The sequence below is a fragment of the Anas platyrhynchos genome, chromosome 3 (assembly GCF_047663525.1).
Source record: "Anas platyrhynchos isolate ZD024472 breed Pekin duck chromosome 3, IASCAAS_PekinDuck_T2T, whole genome shotgun sequence".
In the NCBI taxonomy this organism is placed as follows: Eukaryota; Metazoa; Chordata; class Aves; order Anseriformes; family Anatidae; genus Anas; species Anas platyrhynchos.
The window spans coordinates 28,335,514-28,354,179 of record NC_092589.1 but is presented as its reverse complement, the minus strand read 5'-3'; the positions used below and the strand labels follow the sequence as shown (position 1 = coordinate 28,354,179).

At 36.2% G+C, this 18,666-nt stretch overlaps 1 long non-coding RNA gene across 2 annotated transcripts; it reads left to right on the top strand.

Annotated features, from left to right (window-relative positions):
* Positions 1 to 5,882: 5,882 nt before the first annotated feature.
* On the top strand, positions 5,883 to 18,264 carry LOC106018339 (uncharacterized). 2 transcript variants are annotated; one of them, XR_011808126.1, is made up of 4 exons: positions 5,883 to 6,028; positions 9,431 to 9,491; positions 12,884 to 13,132; positions 14,859 to 18,264. It is a non-coding gene; the product is annotated as an uncharacterized lncRNA (long non-coding RNA). The 2 variants fall into 2 exon arrangements; XR_003496176.3 differs by lacking the exon at positions 14,859 to 18,264 and having other exon boundaries at positions 12,884 to 13,278.
* Positions 18,265 to 18,666: the final 402 nt, after the last annotated feature.

The window sequence follows — 18,666 nt, the reverse complement described above, 5'->3', positions numbered from 1 at the left end:
AAATTATCAGGAAAAAAAAAAAAAAAAAAAGATTATGTGCTGTTTCCTCTTCTTTAATGCTTTTTACCCAATCGTATGACCTAAAATTCCTTTAACATTATTTAAATAATCTCCATAATACTTTTTTAACGCAGAATTCACTCAGTTTTACAGGTCTACTTGATGCATAGGGAATCTTAATCCAATGTTTCCAAAGCTTTATTTTTTTTTATTTATTTTTTTTTGTAAAATCACATAATATGTGGATTTAAATAGCCAATATCAATTCTTTCTGTAAGGTATTAATTTTTACTAAATTCAATAACAGTAACACTGACATTCTGAAGCTGTAAAATTCAGGACATGTTTTGCAGTGAAGGATTGTCAATCAGAGGAAGGAAACAAAGTACAGTGTTCCCAACATCTACCAAGGTTCCTAATTTAGCTGCCATGTTAATGATAGATTTAAAGAAAACTTATTCCCCCAGATTTCTCCTGAATTCTTTATACCTCTCTTGAATAAGATTATGTATTTTATTCCATTTCCCTGTGCCAACATCCCATTTAGAAAGAGATGTTCATCTTTGTTTATACAAGAAATAGTGATTTTTTAAGTGATATTAATGTAGAAATCATGGAATCCTTTCATTTTTATAATTCTTTCTAATAGATATTTATTAAAAGAAAAAATAAAATAAAATAAAATAAAATAAAATAAAATAAAATAAAATAAAATAAAATAAAATAAAATAAAATAAAATAAAATAAAATAAAATAAAATAAAAAAGTTCATTATTAGTTTGTTTCCCAACTCACATTTGTTGCAGGAAGTGTGCCACATGTATAGCATGGAGGGAAGATGCACCTTTGAAAAGTGCATATGCCCAACAATGGCAGCCCCCAGCAAGGATTTATTTCTCTAATCAGGACAGGAATTGGTTCTTGGTGAAAGGACCCACATGCATATATACATAGCCCACAGCTATACAATAGTAGTGAAGCCTTAATTTCAAGTGACAGAAGGAGATTTTGAGCATAGAATACATTGGGAATACATAATTTTAATTAATCTCCATTTAGATGCCTCTTGAAGCGAAGGTGACAACTTGTGGACCAGGAATGAGCCTTCCCTTGTGCCAGCCTTGGCTGATCCCCTTGTCACTCATGCAAAGAGCAGGTGTCACACCTGGGAATAGCCCTCTCTATCCTGAACACTACACAGTACAGTTGAACAACCATCCAGCCGGAAGAGAGAAAGCACAGGGCAAATTGATATATTCTTTCATTTTCCAGTCTGCTTTTCTTTGCTGTTTCACTGAGACAATGAACATGACAAACATTGTGCATTTAGGTGTTTGTAACCTGGGAGATTTTGTTAAGATTATAGAGCCCATAAAAGTAACATTTCTACCTACTACCAGCTCTAAGTGAATCTGTCACTACTCATTAAATCAGCTACTTACAGTCAACAAGCCCCTGCTCAGAAGTCCTCACTGGTTACAACCAGTATCAACTTCGAACTAATGTGGTAGAGCCAGCTAGGTAAACTTAGACTGGCACTGGTTACATGCTAGACCCTTTTCCAGCATGATATCCATACATTTTTAGAGGTTGTTCAACTGTTGCAGTAGCAGCCAAAGACTATGCTACAAAATGCTTTCTTCCTGGGACAGATTCTGTTTCTTTTCTGAGCTTCCACAGACATATATGTGCAACCAAATGTAGCCCTTAAACCATATATAAATAAAAATGCATATTAATTTGTTTCTATTTTGTGTGAAATTTAATTATCCTCATTTCCAAATGTCACAAGTTCTCCCCCACAACCAAAATAAAAACAGATTCTTTGTTTTTGTTTTTGACAACTACACTAATTACTATGTGCTTTTTAGCAGCCAGAGACACCAGTTACCAGAGAAGTAAGAAGTTTTACATAATAGGCGTATTCAGATTTTTGTGTAGTACTAAAACCAGCTAAACATGCCAAAGCAAAGATCACAGAAGTGGAATTAAGTACTAATGCTAGGAAGGGCAGTGATAGTATACTATCACTGGATCTCAGGCAAGCTGTCTGGCAAGTGCCTACTCGGTCAAGCCAGACAGTTTGGTTATGATTAATAGGACTATCAGGCCACAGAAAAGAATAAATCACTGCTCCACCACTAGGCACTGAACCTGATGAAAGACAGATAAGCTTTTTGTCAGACAATTGGTATTTCTAGAAATCATCTGTTTTCTAGAAGAGCAAGCAAGCCACAGGTCAATACTTACAGTTCACAAGCTGCAGTAGCAAACTGAACATAAGTATATTTGTTTCAAGCCAGGGCAGATTTTGTAAACCAAAACAGTACTTTTCAGCTGTGACAATTCCCAGATGATTCAATGCTTTGTTTTATTTAGTTTATGCAGTAACCTGAGCTTACCCTTTTGGTTAGATCTTTGGAAACAGCAAACAAGCATTCCTGTGTGCCTTATATCAATGATGTGCAATATGATCAACATTGGAGAGCAGTGTACAGTCAGAAGTCAGGACGAGAGTGGGCATGTAGTTTTCTGAATGCCTCTGCAGCTCTGTGAAATCTTTCTTTGAATACATTGATGTTGGATACCAGGTGATATTTCCTTAATCTGATAAATCCAGAGTAATTAATTAATTAATTAATTAATTAATTTTAAAGCCACCACAGTCAGCAACTGTAGATTCCAGTGTAAAAATCTAAATGCCTAGGAAAACCCATAGCTTTTCTCATTGAATTCTATGCACTATTAAAATTTTGGGAGAGGTATGACTTCCCATCCACCCTGTCTTTCTCTCTTTTTCCCATCCTAGCAGATCAGCTGGTGCTCTTCAGCTACTTTACTCCAAAGGACCTTCATGATATCACCTTGTCCCAGCAATGCAACAATGAATTCAAGTTCAATAGGGAATGCTACACAAGTGCAGTAGCTGTCTGAGTGTATAACCTCTGCAGCCACTAGCAGCCACTTCTGCAGGCCTCTTCTGTTCTTCCTTTCTGGTTGTTCCTCCTTTTATTCTCTCCATAAATGAACTTTACTTATTTATTTTTAGCTCACACTGTAGATGCTATGAATCTCCACTCTTCACATCTAGAAAACTACAATGCTGGAGTTTAACAAAAAAAAATTCCTCTTGCTATCCATCTGTGACAGGCCAGCAAGAACCATTTATTACATGCATGCATGAAAGGGTTTTCCTAATTATAAAAGAAGCTTGGGGGTAAGATAAGTCCTGTGTGCTGACCCCACAACACTTCTGCTTCAGAAGATTCAAATTTTTCCTCCTGCATTTTTAATGAGAGAGGTTAGGAAATTAATCAATAATTTATGATAAAAATATAATGGAATAAATCTCAGCCTCAGCAAAAGCGACAATCTCAGGACATAAAGAATATTGATGTGTTGTATTTATGCAGAAAACAAATGGGATGAAAAAAAAGCAAAAGGATACTTTCAAGTTAGTCAGCCACTGACACTTCCATATCACAGGTATATTTCTATCTGTTTAACTTGCATTTTCTGACTCGGTATGAGAACAGCATTGTTAGTCTCAATGATCCCAGCCAAACTCTAACTATACAATAGCAAATAATTCCAAGATTGAAATTCATATGCTGTCTTTGTCAAAACTTAAATTTAAAGCTTATTTTCAGAATGGAGAAAGAAGAAATAAAATATTCTGTTACATATAAGTCAAACCTGTCTCACACACAATTCACTGTGTTGCTAATCTAAAACAAGGATCTCATACAAAGCATGTATTTTAACATTAACAGAATTAGGATGCTCAATAAGATCTGTCTTGTTTTTACATGTAGGAATCCTGTCTTTTTTCAAACACTATAAGTTGACACAATTAATTAAAAAAAAAAAATCATTTTAGGATTTACATCTGTACTTGAGTAGCTAATAGGACAAAATAATAATAATAATAATAAGATATAATATTATTTAAAGTGAAAAAGAAATAGGCTTTCACACTTCTGCTTTTCTTCTGAGACTGCAACTCTACTGCCACACACTGCCAAAGTGGAATGGTACTTCAGCAAACGCAGTAAATCGTGGCCGAATACAAGCAGTTACCTTCCCTCCTTCCATCCTCCCCCTCCCTCCCCCCTTCCTTTAAGTTGCTGAAGAAGAAAGAAGAAATCACAGAGTCCAAGTAGTTAACAGTGCTGTGTGCTACCAGAGTAATGCCCCCCATGTTTCTGTTTCAGTAACGTGCTAACCAGATGTTATTTTCTCTCTCTTTGTTTTTCATGTTTCATAAACTATTCCCCCCTAGCCTTTTGCCATAAGCCAGACAGGAGGAGTGACTCATATGTTCTGGGATTTAAAAGGTACATTTTGTAAGCATAGTTAGTGAGTCTTACCTGCCAAAACTAAAGCTCCCTGAAGTTTCTTCGGAGATGAGTTGTCCAGTCTCCCTTAATCCCCTAATTTCAATCATGGACTTGGTATTTACAAGTATATTTCTCCTTCATCTGTTTGGTTTTGAAATTCTTTTGAGTTGATGCCAAAGAGAAACTGCCGTATTTTGCCTGCCACCACCTCTGTAGAAGGAAGTAAACAGGAAGGAAGTCAGTGCCACAGCTATAAATTCTAACCAAGGAAAATCCAGAGATTAATTGAATCCACATATGAAATAGGTGATGAAAAGAAGTGAAACAGTGGCTGTTCAGCATTACTGATTCTGGAGGAAGTACATTTTAAAAGCATTAAATACTATAGTGTCTGCATGTAGGTAATAACCCTTTCCTGCTGGCTCAGAAGCAAACAATCTCAGAATTTCATTTGTTGCAACACTGAGAAAGAGAAAACATAGGGCTTGACCCATCGTTTTTAATGTCCTCTTTCCTGAGCCTTGAAATTCCCCCTTTGAAATATGAAAAGAAAGCTTTCCTGTCATGCACTAGTGCAAAACACTCCAAAAGGTGTTAGCTGAGATAGCTGGGATATAATCGCTTCAGGGCATACTGCATTTCACCCTGTGTAAATTGGCACCCACTTCAGAGTATGAAAATCTGTTGTTTGGTTAGGCGTATGTCTGAGAAGAAACATGTAGCTCTGAGTACAGTCAACAGGGGACCACAAAAGGAATCTCTTAGCAAAGGAACACAAGAAGTATTTTTGCAGGATTGAAAGTAATAAATGTTTGCCATGGGAAAAAGGAAAAGTCATTTGAAGGACAGCATTATCATGTGTTAATTTTTCATCTAATTAGTTGAAAATGTGCTAGGTTTTGTTCACTTTCTTCTATACTGAGGAAAAATTACAATCATGAACAGAATGATTGTAGCAGCAATACATGTTTACACAGGTTCAGAAGGAGGAGAAAAGAGAGATTATATGGACAAAAATAACAGCTTATAATTTTAGGATGAGGTCAGTGCAAATGTATTTCTCATGATGTTATATACCCAAATACTCTTTCCCTTAAAAGAGACCTGACTACTAAGTTGAGTTACAATAAAAGTTCAGCAACAGTAAGTATTTTCCTAATTGAGCTCTGGTGGGTATTCACAGCTCATGGAAGGCTCACACATTCATTCACTTCCTTTTCTATTCTTTTCTTTTTTTTTTTTTTTTTTTTTTTCCAATTAACGTTTCTTTTTTAGAAACTTGGATTGTTCATTTTTTTCCAGAATAGTTGCTTCTGTGTAGCAGGTTGTACAAAGATGCTGTCATGTAGAAATCACTAGATTTCTTTGACTTGGTATCCTCTGGAAATCATGAAATGAGAGACACAAACAGGGGATCATGTTGCTCTGGCAGACTCAGCTACAATCTCATTCCTTTGGACACCACATAGGATGACTCCTCAAATGCTAAAACTGAAGTGTATTTTTTGCATGTGCGTATTGGGTTTAAATAGCAAGGGCTTGGTGACAGGGGAGCTGCAGGGGTGGCCTCTGTTAGAAAAGTCCAGAAGCTGCCCCATGTTAGATAGGGGCCAGTTTCAGCTGGCTCCAAAAGAGATATGCTGATGGCCAGAGCTGAGCCAGTTCCGTGCACCTCTTGGAGGCAGGAGGTAAGGGAGGGTGGATTGGGGGGAGAGGTGTTTTTAATTTGCTTTTAGCTTCTCACTGTTCTAGTCTGATAGTGATAGGCAACAAACCATATTAATCTCCCTATGTCTGTCTGTTTTGCCAGTAATGATAATTGGTGAATAGTCCTTATCTCAACCCTTGAGCCCTTTCCATCATATCTTTGTCCTGCTTTTTTCACTGAGGAAGGGGAGTGAGAGAGTGATTGTGGTGTTTAGCTGCCCAGCAGGGTAAAACCACCACAATATGAGAAAACATTTGGCCACATCCCCTAAATTTCTCATAAGCAGACTTTAAAGGAAACAATCACAAATATGAATATGGATGTCTAGACATCCATGGGAAGACAACTTACCTGAACTTACATTCATATTTGAATGTAAAAGCCCACTGAATTTACACATAAGCCCAAACTGGGCGTTTTTCTTGTGTAAATGTTGAATAGCTTCACTTCAGCAAATGGAAGATAATAGATTTACTTTTGTGAAAAGAACAGCATTTTTTATGCCTATTTATATTCAGGATACCATTTTGCAGTTTTCCCTGTAAGCTCAGACTCCGCCATGTGTCAGGTCTTTAGTCAGAAGATGAATCCCGTCAGCACTGGTTTCAGTTGGGTGGAAATCTGACATAATTAAATATGTAAACTGCCTCTGTTCACGTTTAGATTTGGATATTGTTCAAGTCATGGCATTTGTAAGTTTAAAAGTGTATGTCAAATGTGTAACGATAGTAGTATAATCCAACCATTACTTAACATTTTGACAGTACCTCCAGTGTGAGAATTAATTCAGCTAAATAAACTACATTAATAAAAGCCAAGAGAGCAAGAACAAAGCTAAGAAAATGCAGCCTTATAGAAATTCTTCACTTTGTTGTCACACAGAGTAATTTAGAATATATACCTTCTAGAAAGGGTCTTAAATTTAAGAGGTGTATTAAGTATATTTAAAAACTGTTATTTTCAATTATCTCACAATTACTCCTGGATTATTGCACAGCATTTGGAAAACTCCCTGTAAAATATCAACTATATTCACACACAAAATGTCATGGGATTTCTGAAAACAGATGATATTCTGTATTTTTACTCTTGGTCCTTGGTTGTTTTTTCTGGCAAGAATTTAGACATTCCTTTACCATCAATTCATAGTAAAGATGAATATGACCTAAAATTTTGAGTGATGGAATAAAATAAAAATTAAGGACAAAGTGTTTTGTCTCTCATCATTAGCTCTCCTGAGAACACCATGAATTCCTCTAAAAGCAACCAGATACATATTTTTCAAATGCACTGTAAAACATGCCTAAGATTGGCATTTAGTGTCAGCTGCTTTGGAAGCATAAAGTACCATCAAGCAGAACTCTCCAATAACTCTGTTTTTGTCTTGTCCCATTCTGTCACGACCTTCCCCTACCTGAAAATACATCCCAGTTTCTGCCACAGAGCAACCAACCATGTGCTAGCTCTGCTGTGCCTCAATTCCGCAGCTGAAGGACATAGGATATAGTCACAGCTACTGGACTTTACCAAATAGCTTTGCTATGGTGTCTCAGCTCCTTTTCAGGTCAGCATGCTATTCATTCATATAACATTGCTTTGGGCTATCCCTCATTGCAGTGTAGAGACCTGGTTGGAGTAATCCAACACTGAGACAGATTATGACCTTTTTTTTATTATTATTTTTTTAGCGTTTTCAACCAATTATCATTCATCATTCAAATTTGCTGAAGGGGGATAGTTAAAAAACAAGTAAAGGAGAATGAGAATGTTTGTTATATAAAATGATTTCCTTTACCTGTCAGATAGAGAGAAAAAGCAGACATTACACACCAAATTTAAAACTGTTACTTGGATGTGTTGTTTAAAATGTGGATTCTTCCTAGTACAGACAAATGATAAGCATAGCCTTTTGTAACACTACAAGTATAACATGATGGGCAAGCACTGTAGGAGGTCTTGACTTGTTTTGATTTCTAGAGCATTGTACAAGTGTCCCTTCATCAACATTTTTATTTATCTATGTTTCCCTTCCTAATTCTGGGGAATGTTCTAGTCTGTTCTCTAACAGGTTACATTATGCTTGCTTTGTTCTTCATAGAGCTGCCTGAAACCTGATTTTTTTTTTCCAGCTATCTTTTCTTGTGCAATGATAATTAGCTGCTTGGCTTAGAAAGAAATAATAAAAATAAAAAGACAAAAAAAAAAAAAAGCATGATTTCTCTCATCACTTTTTCCTCCTCAGAATCTTTGCCAAAGTGTGACTTTCCAGAAGTATGATACCCCCCAGACCCCATGAATTTGTGTCACTGTTTCCTAACAATTTCAGTATACATTAATAATAGTTCAAAAGTTCACTAATCTATGTTGGTATTTTCACCTAGGCTAATTCAGATGGTCACAACACATAGTTACAGTACCTGAAAGACAGTGTTTTGTGATACAGCATGTGTTTTATACATATTTAAAATAGCACGAACCTAGCCTGACCTGACACATATTTGAAAATCTTCTGTAACTAATCCTAGTTTTCCACAGGTCTTTGCTGATTATTCTTAGTTCCACTACAATGTTTTAATGCAGTTCTTCATTTTAGATTATTTTCCTCATTTTGCTCTCTTTTCCTTCATTGTTGAATTTGTCAGTAAACTCTCCTCATAGGTAGCACTGCTAATACTAGCTGGCATCAATTTCCTGGTCCACAAGGACCTACCATGCCTGTCGCTAATAATTCAACTGGTTTGGCTTGATAAGAAAACACTGTCAGCAAACAATGGAGCACTGCAATTGGATTCCACAGATACTGAAATTCTAACTTGTAAACAAATCTGCTAAATGAGTATACTTGCCTTTCTTCTTGTTTCCTTCTTGTATTTTAGGAAATAAGAGATGGCAAGAATGCTTGCAAAATCTGTGTTTCAATCACTTAGTAGGCTAATAACAATCTGAAATTTGCTATTGTTTTTATGGATATTTACACTACAGCACACTAACAGAATGGAAACAAACAATGTGACAAGGATGCTCAATGACTATGCAACCCAACTCAAATACTTGCAACTGTCGCTTCTCATTCAATTTGCAACCCACAAATTATTCTCCCAAAGGTAATCACCTCATTACTGATTTTTCTTTTTTGTGTGTGTGTGTGTGTGTTAGTGTGTGTGTGTGTGTGTGTGTGTGTGTGTGTGTGTGTGACTTCAGAGAGCTCTGGATCAGCTCATTACTGCTTGATAACAGTCAAGGCAAGCGGTGGAATTTATAAAGACTTCAGGTAGGAATTTAAGCAATTAACATTGTATTAGCAGCCTACAAATGTGATTGGAGAAGAATCCCCAAAGATATTCGTTGCTATCAAAATCAATTTCTTTGCTCTTTCTTTCAGCTGCATGTAATAACTTAACCAGAAAGAATGAGAATGAATGCCTTGGTCCCAGAAGGATAAGGTAGGTTGGCCTTTTCCTATAACAAGGCAAAATAAAAGCACATTTGCAACTCTTATATAACCTTCAGAAATGGGAACTTGACTCTCATCATTGTGGTGGTGACAGCTTATATTTGAAGTAGTCCCAGGACAATTTCTTTTTATCCTTCATATTCACAGCTAATCACAGGGAAAAGTTCCTGGCTATTCATTTTCAAATCATGCAATGACTCTGTAACAGTAAACATTCTTGTTAGAATGACTCAGAAAATAGTTTTTTCATTCCGTAGAAAATGTTGAGTTACCAGCAGAAAACAATGGAAAGCTCAAATATTTTTCCCTGTAACTCATAACTCATGGTACTTTGGTGCCAAACTACTGCCATAACCATTCTTCTCCATCTCTCTTGACAGGCCCATATGATATCTGCTACTGATCAATGTCATCTGCTAAAACAGTGACAACAGCAAAAGACCTAACATTTTTTTGCAAAGTTTTCTTCCATGAATACTTTTGTCTAAATATATTTGGTACAAATTTTGCAGCTGCAAGTTAGGCTAATTCATTGACTTAATGAGGACCCATATTTCAGGGCAATAACTAGATTCACCTTGAAGACCATTACTAGGTTTTAAGGTAAAGAACAGGTTTCAAGAAGCTGGAAGTATTGCAAGCAGGGGGCAGGGGCAGAATTCTTTCCTATTTGCTTGTATTCTTTGTCCCTGACAAAGGAGCCGTTTGACAGCCTGCTGTTAAGATCTACTAACAGCCATTCTTCCCCTAGAGAAAAGAGAAGGGCTGGAGCATTGGTCTGCTCTGGAAGCTGCAGTTATAGACGCAATCCTTTACATTCTCTTTTTGTAAACTTCAGAATATTTTGTTATAAATGAAGTCTCAACTCAATCTGAATTTAGTAATATTTATAAAAGGAATATTCATAAAAAGTATAAAAGGCAAGTAAACAGCGCTGGATGTGTGGGGAGTCTACGCTCCACCAACACACACACACGAACACATTCTAAATATACAGAACATTGCTGTTACGCCCCCTGCTGACCTGGACGTGCCTTTTGACCCAGGCCCTATTGACCTTGAAAAGTAGATGGATATGCTTTTTTTCGATCTGGGAAGAATGGGATACATAAGGCCTGAAGACCGAGTTGCTTGACAACTTAAAGCGAGACATATTGTTCAAAAGGTATGGAAAATGGAGACTCATTTGTAATCAAGAAAAGGAATGGAAAATGGAGACTGTTATGTCATGGAACTTAAAGGATTTTTTGTTACCTTTTCTGAATGTGCATATGTATAGACGTAGTTGAGTTTAGTAAGTTATGGAACTTAAAGGATTGTTTGTTACCTTTCCTGATTGTACGTATGTATAGGCATACTTGGGTTTAGTATATAAAGCAATGTTCTGTATATTTAGAATGTTTGATGTTCGTGTGTGTGTGTTGGTGGAGCATAGACTCCCCGCACACCCAGCGCTGTTTACTTGCCTTTTATAGAAATATTTGTTTTATAAATATTACAAAATTCAGATTGAGTTGAGACCTCATTTATAACATAGTCTATGGAATTATTTTCCCAGAAATGTTATGAGTACCTTTCTTTCTCTTTGGTTATCTATTTGGCTTGTTACACCGCAGCCAGGTTAGGACTGTAAGCTTCTCACAGCAGCTATTTAGTGAAAGCACCATAGTGCTGTCACACTGCTTTCTGGATTCTTCCAAGGTTTTGAAATTAGCTTTGGGTCCTGCCCCCATCCATACCGTGTGGTCATCCATACCATGTGGTCATGAGGCTTGAAAAGCCTCACTTTTCAAGTTGCTACTTCAGCAGATTTAACATGGGATTTCCTTGACTAGAAGTAGAAAAGATATTTTACATCTTCAGATCCATAATGAGAGATCAATTAACATGAGTGTGGACAACTCTACTTTGGATTTTGATGCCTGAATTTCCTTTCACACAGGTTTAGTGACAGGGATTTTCATCTGCAGTTTCCACAATCTGAAATCAATTCTCTGAAAAACAAAATTTTCTGTGTCATATGTCTTCTTTATATTTTAATCAGATGAAAGTAAGGATATGTGGATTAAAAAAAAAAAAAAGAGAGAGAGAGAGAGAGAGAGAGACGAAAAAAAAAGAAAAAAAAAAAACACCCAATGTAAACATGAAGTTGCACTGGTAGATCCATACCAGTAAAACCTTTCCTTAACTTCATCCATGACTTACAACCAGACCTTCTTGTGGAGGTAAAAATTCTGGCTCATAGATCTCAAAGAGGATTTTCAAGATCTATTCACAGGAGAAATGCCTTTCTCTAAGGGATAAAATATAAATTTTGGTGTGCCATGTTTTTATTTGCCTTGAATTTCCTGATGAATCCGTAAGAGTGAAACTTGAACAGCCTCATCTTCTCTAAAGAAGTAGTTCTGATTTACATAGACATTTTTTCATTTTTTTTCTTTCTTTTTGGTACAGAAGATAAAGATAGGCTTACTGACAAGATTAGCATCAAAAGATTCCTCCTTTTGATACAGTTTCAAAAAGGTTTCTATCAAACAGGTATGTTTTTTCTCCAGTGTTTCCTAATTGTCTTGGCATTGTTGAAGAAGGGACACTGACAGGAAATATTACACATTCTCTGGGATGCATTTTTTTTCCTGAAGAACCCCAAACAATGCATATTCCTTTAATTTTCAATATCCTGCAGTTGTTGCACTGATATTTCATAGTTTCCTGTCTTCTCCGCCTCTTGGGCATATGACACTGCAGTATATCATAGTGCTGTCTAGTGATTTATTCAAAATCATGTGCAGAGAAGGTCTCATAAATCATCAAATGAAAGCAGAACACTGTCTCTGGGAAGAGTTGGGTTACCAAACAACAAGCACACAGTTTTGGGAAAATCCTTTATGTTCCTTTCAAAAATATTACCAAGATCTTTAAGATGAAAGTTTCACAGAGTAAAAAAACTGTTAGCATTTCATTCTGCCTGTGTTATGTTTTATTGCCAAGTATTCCTGAAATAAATGCAAAATGTTCTGCTTACCGTTAAGCATTTTATCAACTCATTCAAAAGCAGTTTGTTAAAACCTTTCCTATTATATTTTATGCATCTGTAATTTCTCTATTTGTCTTCTCTTTTGCAATTTACTGGTCTTATATTAAGATGTTGGTATAGAAATTCCTGGACAAACAAAAGTTGTCCTTTGACATCACTTTCACTGCTGAGTGATAATGTACATACAAGGCATGAAAACAAGCAGTAAGACACATCATTAGTTGCTTGTTATGCAAAAGAGACCCGTGGGTCCTTCACATCCAGACAAGAGAGGCTGGGCTGCAGACTAGGGCCAGGCTTGCTTGCTTGCTAGCTTGCTTCCTTTTCTTTCCTTCCTTTCGTAGTTCCTTCTCATCAAGTTGTACGTATGACCGAACATTTTGATGCCAGGAAACTCCCGCCTCAACTTCTCTAGAACTGAAGAAACAAACTGACATTCACAGGTTCCTGTCCCCAAAGAGAGTGCTGTGGTGTCTGGAGCTGGAGAAGGTGCAGCCGTCGAGGATGTAAAGGCAGCAACAGAGCCAGACATGCAGGAGACAGACCAAAAAATGTGGATTGCGAATAGAGAACTGTCGAGCACCCAGGAAGATGTAAGGAAGATGTAAATGAAAATTAACCAGCAAGTGACTCTATTCAGCGAACAGATGTCACTTAGGATCTCTTCTAAGTCTGGTTCAGAAGCAGCCCAAAGAATAATTTGCAAGCTGTAACACATACTCTATAATATAGGTGTGCTCTGGAATTTTTTTTTTTTTTTTTTGGGGGGGGGAGGGGGGGGACAAAAAAAAACACCAAAACAAACAAACAAAAATCTATTCAATACATATACAGTGAAGTACAATCAGATGATATTGTTTCTTTCATGGGAAAGAATACCAGCTAATGAAGTTAAAATCAGTCTAGCAGGGAAATTTTTAATCACAACTACAGTCTGGAAGTTTTAAACAACCTGAATTAAAAGTAACACCTATTTTTACCATGAAAAATAAACACAGGAATTCTACTAAAGGAAGAGACTTAATTTCTTTTGCATTTGAATAGAAATGACAGTTCAGTGACAGAAAGTAAGTGGAACAAATCATTTGATTATGCAGCTGTTTGACTTACATGATTTCAGAGGTGATGCTTTCTGATTTAAAAAATGACAAATAGGAGCTGGCAGGTTTGGGTTGTTTGGATCCAGTTTTTTTTTTCTCACAGCGACCAGTGTCAGGCACAACTGACTTGTATGAAATGGGGTTCTTGGCCAGCTTTTATGTTTGGTCAATTAAAACCTGGATAATGAAGAAAAGTCAATAGCCTCCCAGATACAATTTTATTAACATTGTATTTTTCATTGCAGCATATTATAAACTCTTACCTGAGTAGGTCTGGATACATTCTGTGAATTAAACGGGCATTAGACTGGAACATGGGTAAAGTTTTATTTTCAGAGCAGCATGTTTAGGGGAGTTTTTATATGAGCATACATATTTCTGCTTCTGTGCAAAAGTGTGTGCGAGAGATTTTTTTTTAAATTATTCTGTGATATAATTATATAAAACTTCATAAAACTTCTTCCACTGCAAATATCTTTGCCAGTTTTAACACTAACCATTAATAGATCAAAAGTCTATGTAGCTTCAGAATCTTGCTACTAAAAAAAAAAGTTTAAAAAAAAAAAAAAAAGATTTTTTTTAGTAAGAAGTGGAGATACGTTAATCATTTTGCCATTGCTTTGAAAGAGCTGTTAACAGTAAATAGAATAGAGGAAATAAATGATAATTGGGATACATCTGCCTATATTTTGCTATTTCTCTTATTCTTTATTTGTAACACTAAAGGCAGTTTTATAGCAGCATTATCCTCCTTTCTTAATTTTTGTGTTCCTGCTTCTTCCTAATCTTTAATAATAAAACCCCATCTGTAGGGGAAAAAAAAAAAAAAAAAAAAAGTGAAGAATGTAAGGTTAAAGGAAGAAGATAAAAATACTTTAAATAATGCTGTTTACACTAAAAATCTGCAATGATAATGAAAAATCTTTAAGAAAATTCAGACTCATTTCAAAACCTGCATAAAGGCCTAATTACAACCATTACTACTATATGGTTACCATTGATCAAATCTGGGTGTATGTCACAACAATGGAGATAGGAGGCAGGGTTGGCTATTTTCCTTAAAGAAAAATCTCTCTTCGGTTTCTGCAGGTGGATTTTACATCAAAAGCAATGAATTTTCTGCCTGTAGCCTATAAAAGGAGCAGATATCATTTAACATGTTGATGCTTGGCTTTCTTCCTTTTGCCTTTAATGCTTTCAACCTGTATTCCTCTTTCAGTAATGCCATTGGGACTGACCTCCTCGCCTCTCTAAATTCAATTCTTCCGCAGACCTTCAAATGCCAAAATGAAGAGAAACGTGGAGCACTGCAGGGACAGGGGGCAGCACTCCTGAGGTCAGCAGCGTCTCTGGCTTTAGGCTACATCTACAGTTTGGCATCCCTGGAAACCCGAAGGAGTGTTTCGGCAGTAATATGGATGTGAATTTACAGCTAAAGAGATTAATTCCTTGACATCCTCTTTTCAAACTCAGGTGAAAGAGAAATTTCTGTGTCTAGAGTAGCAAGAGCTTCTGTGAAACCATAGCAATAACTGCAAAATTGTTTCATCACTGTTCAAAGGCCTGCAGTGAAGCATATTCACGTGCCTTCTCTGTAATAGACCTTTGAGCAGGGACAGGATCAGCCTGTTTTAAGGTTTCTTTAATACTGCTTAGAGAAAATCCCACCATTTACCACATGGAAACTCTTGTGAAATGTCTGGAAGAGCTATAGAGCACAGGCTTGTGAATACTGGAAGGGAAGCAAAGAGAAAAAAAGTAAGCTTTGATTAAGAGTTTCTGCTAGATCTCTTTAATATATTGAGGTAACAAATCTAGATAGTACCTCATCATCCAATATTCATAATGCCTGAATTCCACTTTTTAAGACTCCTCTTGGGCTGTGTATGCCACTGAGTGTTGGTTTGTATCAGTGCTCACATCCTTCTTCTTGCCCCTTCCTGGATTTAACATGCATAGTTTCTCTCATTTCTTCAACTAAGACTGGTTTTGCAGTGCAAAACACACTAATGAGTCCTACCTTGCAACTTCTTTGTAGTTCCTTTTTTCATGATTTTATAGCTCTTCTAAGTAGTACAGATTATAGCAGCCGCCAATATTCAGCATGGTGAAGAGTATCCTGTGAGAGGGTCCCAGCCTTTACTCTTCTATCAGAAATAGAGCCAGCCACTTTCAGTATTGTCAACAATCTTGTGAGTCTTGTTTATCCATTAAGATAGACTGTGAAAAGAAGCATTTTTAGAGGAAGTTAAAAATTAAAAAATTAAAAAAATTGTAGTTCAGCAGCCCAACTACTGAAGTACTACATGGAATCATAGAATAAGAACTTGAGATATTTAAACAATATTGGTAAATTTTTGGCATCTGAGTCATACAATTTCTTTGTCTGCTTGTCCTTTATGAAAATGAAAGATAACACCCCAACTACAACCCGTGGTCCATTGCTCTTCTACTCTTCCAGGATTCACAAGTGTTTTTTTAGGGATATCAGAGGACACATTCCTGCCTATTCCCTTCCATATTGGTTATGAACCATCTGCCTATAAATTTGCCTAATACCTTTTGAAACTCCGATAATATTTTTCCTTTTTTTTGCCCTCCGGGTCAAAAAAATGTGGAAGTCGATTATTCACCATGAAAAAACACCTTGCTTTATATTAGCTATCTTAAGTTAACGATTATATTGCCTACTCCTTAGTTCTTTTACTGTAGGATTTGGTAAGCAGCAGGTCTGCATTTACCTCACCCGTTGCTTTCATGATTTTGAAAACAGAATCACAGAATGGTTCAGGTAGGGGCCTCCAAAAAAAGGGGCCTCCAAAGATCATCTAGTCCAACTCCCCTCCCAAACAGGACCACTTTGAGCACATTGCACAGGATGGCATCCAGGCAGGTTTTAAATATCTCTTGAGAAAGAGACTTCACAACCTCTCTGGACAAACCTCAAACAGGTTTTCATTCCATGGTGGAATTATTAATAATAATTAAAATATTGTTATTAAAATATACATTTTAAATATATAAAATGCCATTGAAATTTAGTTCAGTTACCAGAAATGCTGAGGTTTCTCTGAAGAGCTGTGACATGATATGTTTCTTAGGCCTTTTATTCTCTTTTTGACAGCTTTGTTCTCATACATACTAATATGATCAGGAGGGGTTCCTGCCTCATTCTGCATGTAATTCAGCAAGAAATCATGACTTTTGTTTCAACATTTTGTTCTGTTAATCAGATCAGAAATGAACTCAGAGATTCTTCAGCAGACAGAAAATCAAATTTCTTTTGGAGGTTTTATGTCTGAGGTCTTATGATACTCTGGATGTTTTCATAAGATAACTTCTCACAGGATAATCCTACATATAAATGCTTTATAGGGTCTCTACATAAAAGCAAACAATCTGAAAGCCTTATAAAATTAATTACCTAATTTATCTTTGAATTTGGAGAATCAGATAAAACTGAGGACACAATGAGCAGTGCTTTGACAGTTGAATGAGAAAGTGATGTCTTCCTTTTTACATTCCAGAACCATTGGATCTTTCTGTATGCACAAAGAATAACAGAATCATAGGATGACAGAATGGTTTGGGGTGGAAAGGACCTTAAGAGTTATCTAGTTCCCATATCCCTGCCAAGAATAGGAACACCTCCCACTAGACCAGGTTGCTCAGAGCCTAATCTAACATGGCCTTGAACACTTCCAGGGATGGAGCATCCATATCTGGGCAACCTGTTCCGGTGCTCCACCACTCTCTGAGTGAAGAATTTCTTCCAAAGTTCTAATCTGCATCTCCCCTCTTTCAGTTTAAAGGCATTCTCTCTTGTTTTAACATTATCTGACTGAAAATATATTTGACTATCTGAATTAAAGCTTTTTATGTAATTGGTAGTGATAAATCCATATAAATCTACCTTATCATTTCACAAGACTTCTTTTGTTGCTGGTTTTCCATTTGGTAAGTGATTTTATTGATTTTTTTTCCCAAAATATTTTCTCTCTACCACATCTTTAGTATTGTCAGTATAATACAATTTAATCAGTGTCCCCCTTACTATTAGCATCTGTCTCTGTAACTGCAGATACATTATTGTTTCAGGGGCTCTGCTTTTGTAATGCAAAACATATTCAAGACTGCAGTGCAGTAAAAAGTACTTGGGACTTACCAATAAAAGACTAGCTTACATCTAAAATATGGATATGCATAATTATTTGGAGGAGAAAATAGATTTCATGAAATATTCTTGTAGAATGTGCTCTAGCCACTTAATCATATCCCAGAAATAAAATTGGTCTTGCTTAGGTCTCTTAGACCTTTGGTTACAGTAAACTACAATCTGCCCTTATGAACTTACAGACCTCGACACTTTATGCCTGATAACTTTGACTCTATAAGGCTTATGGTTTTACCAATCATACTGATCAAAGTGAGCCCAAGGAAATTTAGAATGACTGTCAACCTTTCCCTTTTTAATTTTACAACTTTTATATTCAGCACATCTGACAAGAGACTCAAGTTTCATTGGGAAGAACAACACTTCAAACAACAAGCCACTTTTCATATACATTTACTGCAAAGAACGTAGAACACTTTCCTGGAAAATTCAGGTTAATATGTTTCATAACAGCTACAGAAAATTTCCTTTCACCAAATTTTCATTTCACTTTTAAGACAAAAATAAAATCCTATTCAGTATTAGTATGAAGGTTGTAACTGTTTTTGATTGGTTGGTTTGTTCCCTTTTTCCTTTCCTGTATAACATTTTAATATTTTTCTGCTTTGTCTTTAAGGTTCTTTTCTTTGCTGCTCACCCAAGGGCAAGTTTTTCCATATGAAGAATTGCAGTGTAACAAGCAGCTGTCAGAAAAGCAAAACAATCAAATAAGCAGACAAAAGCATAGATATTTTTCTTTTCTTCCCCTTAAACAGACGCTTGTTCTGTGTAACAACATATCTTATGTCTTTTATCATATCATATCTTTTATCATGTTGCAGCTAATCCTGCCATGAGTATAACAGAGCACTGA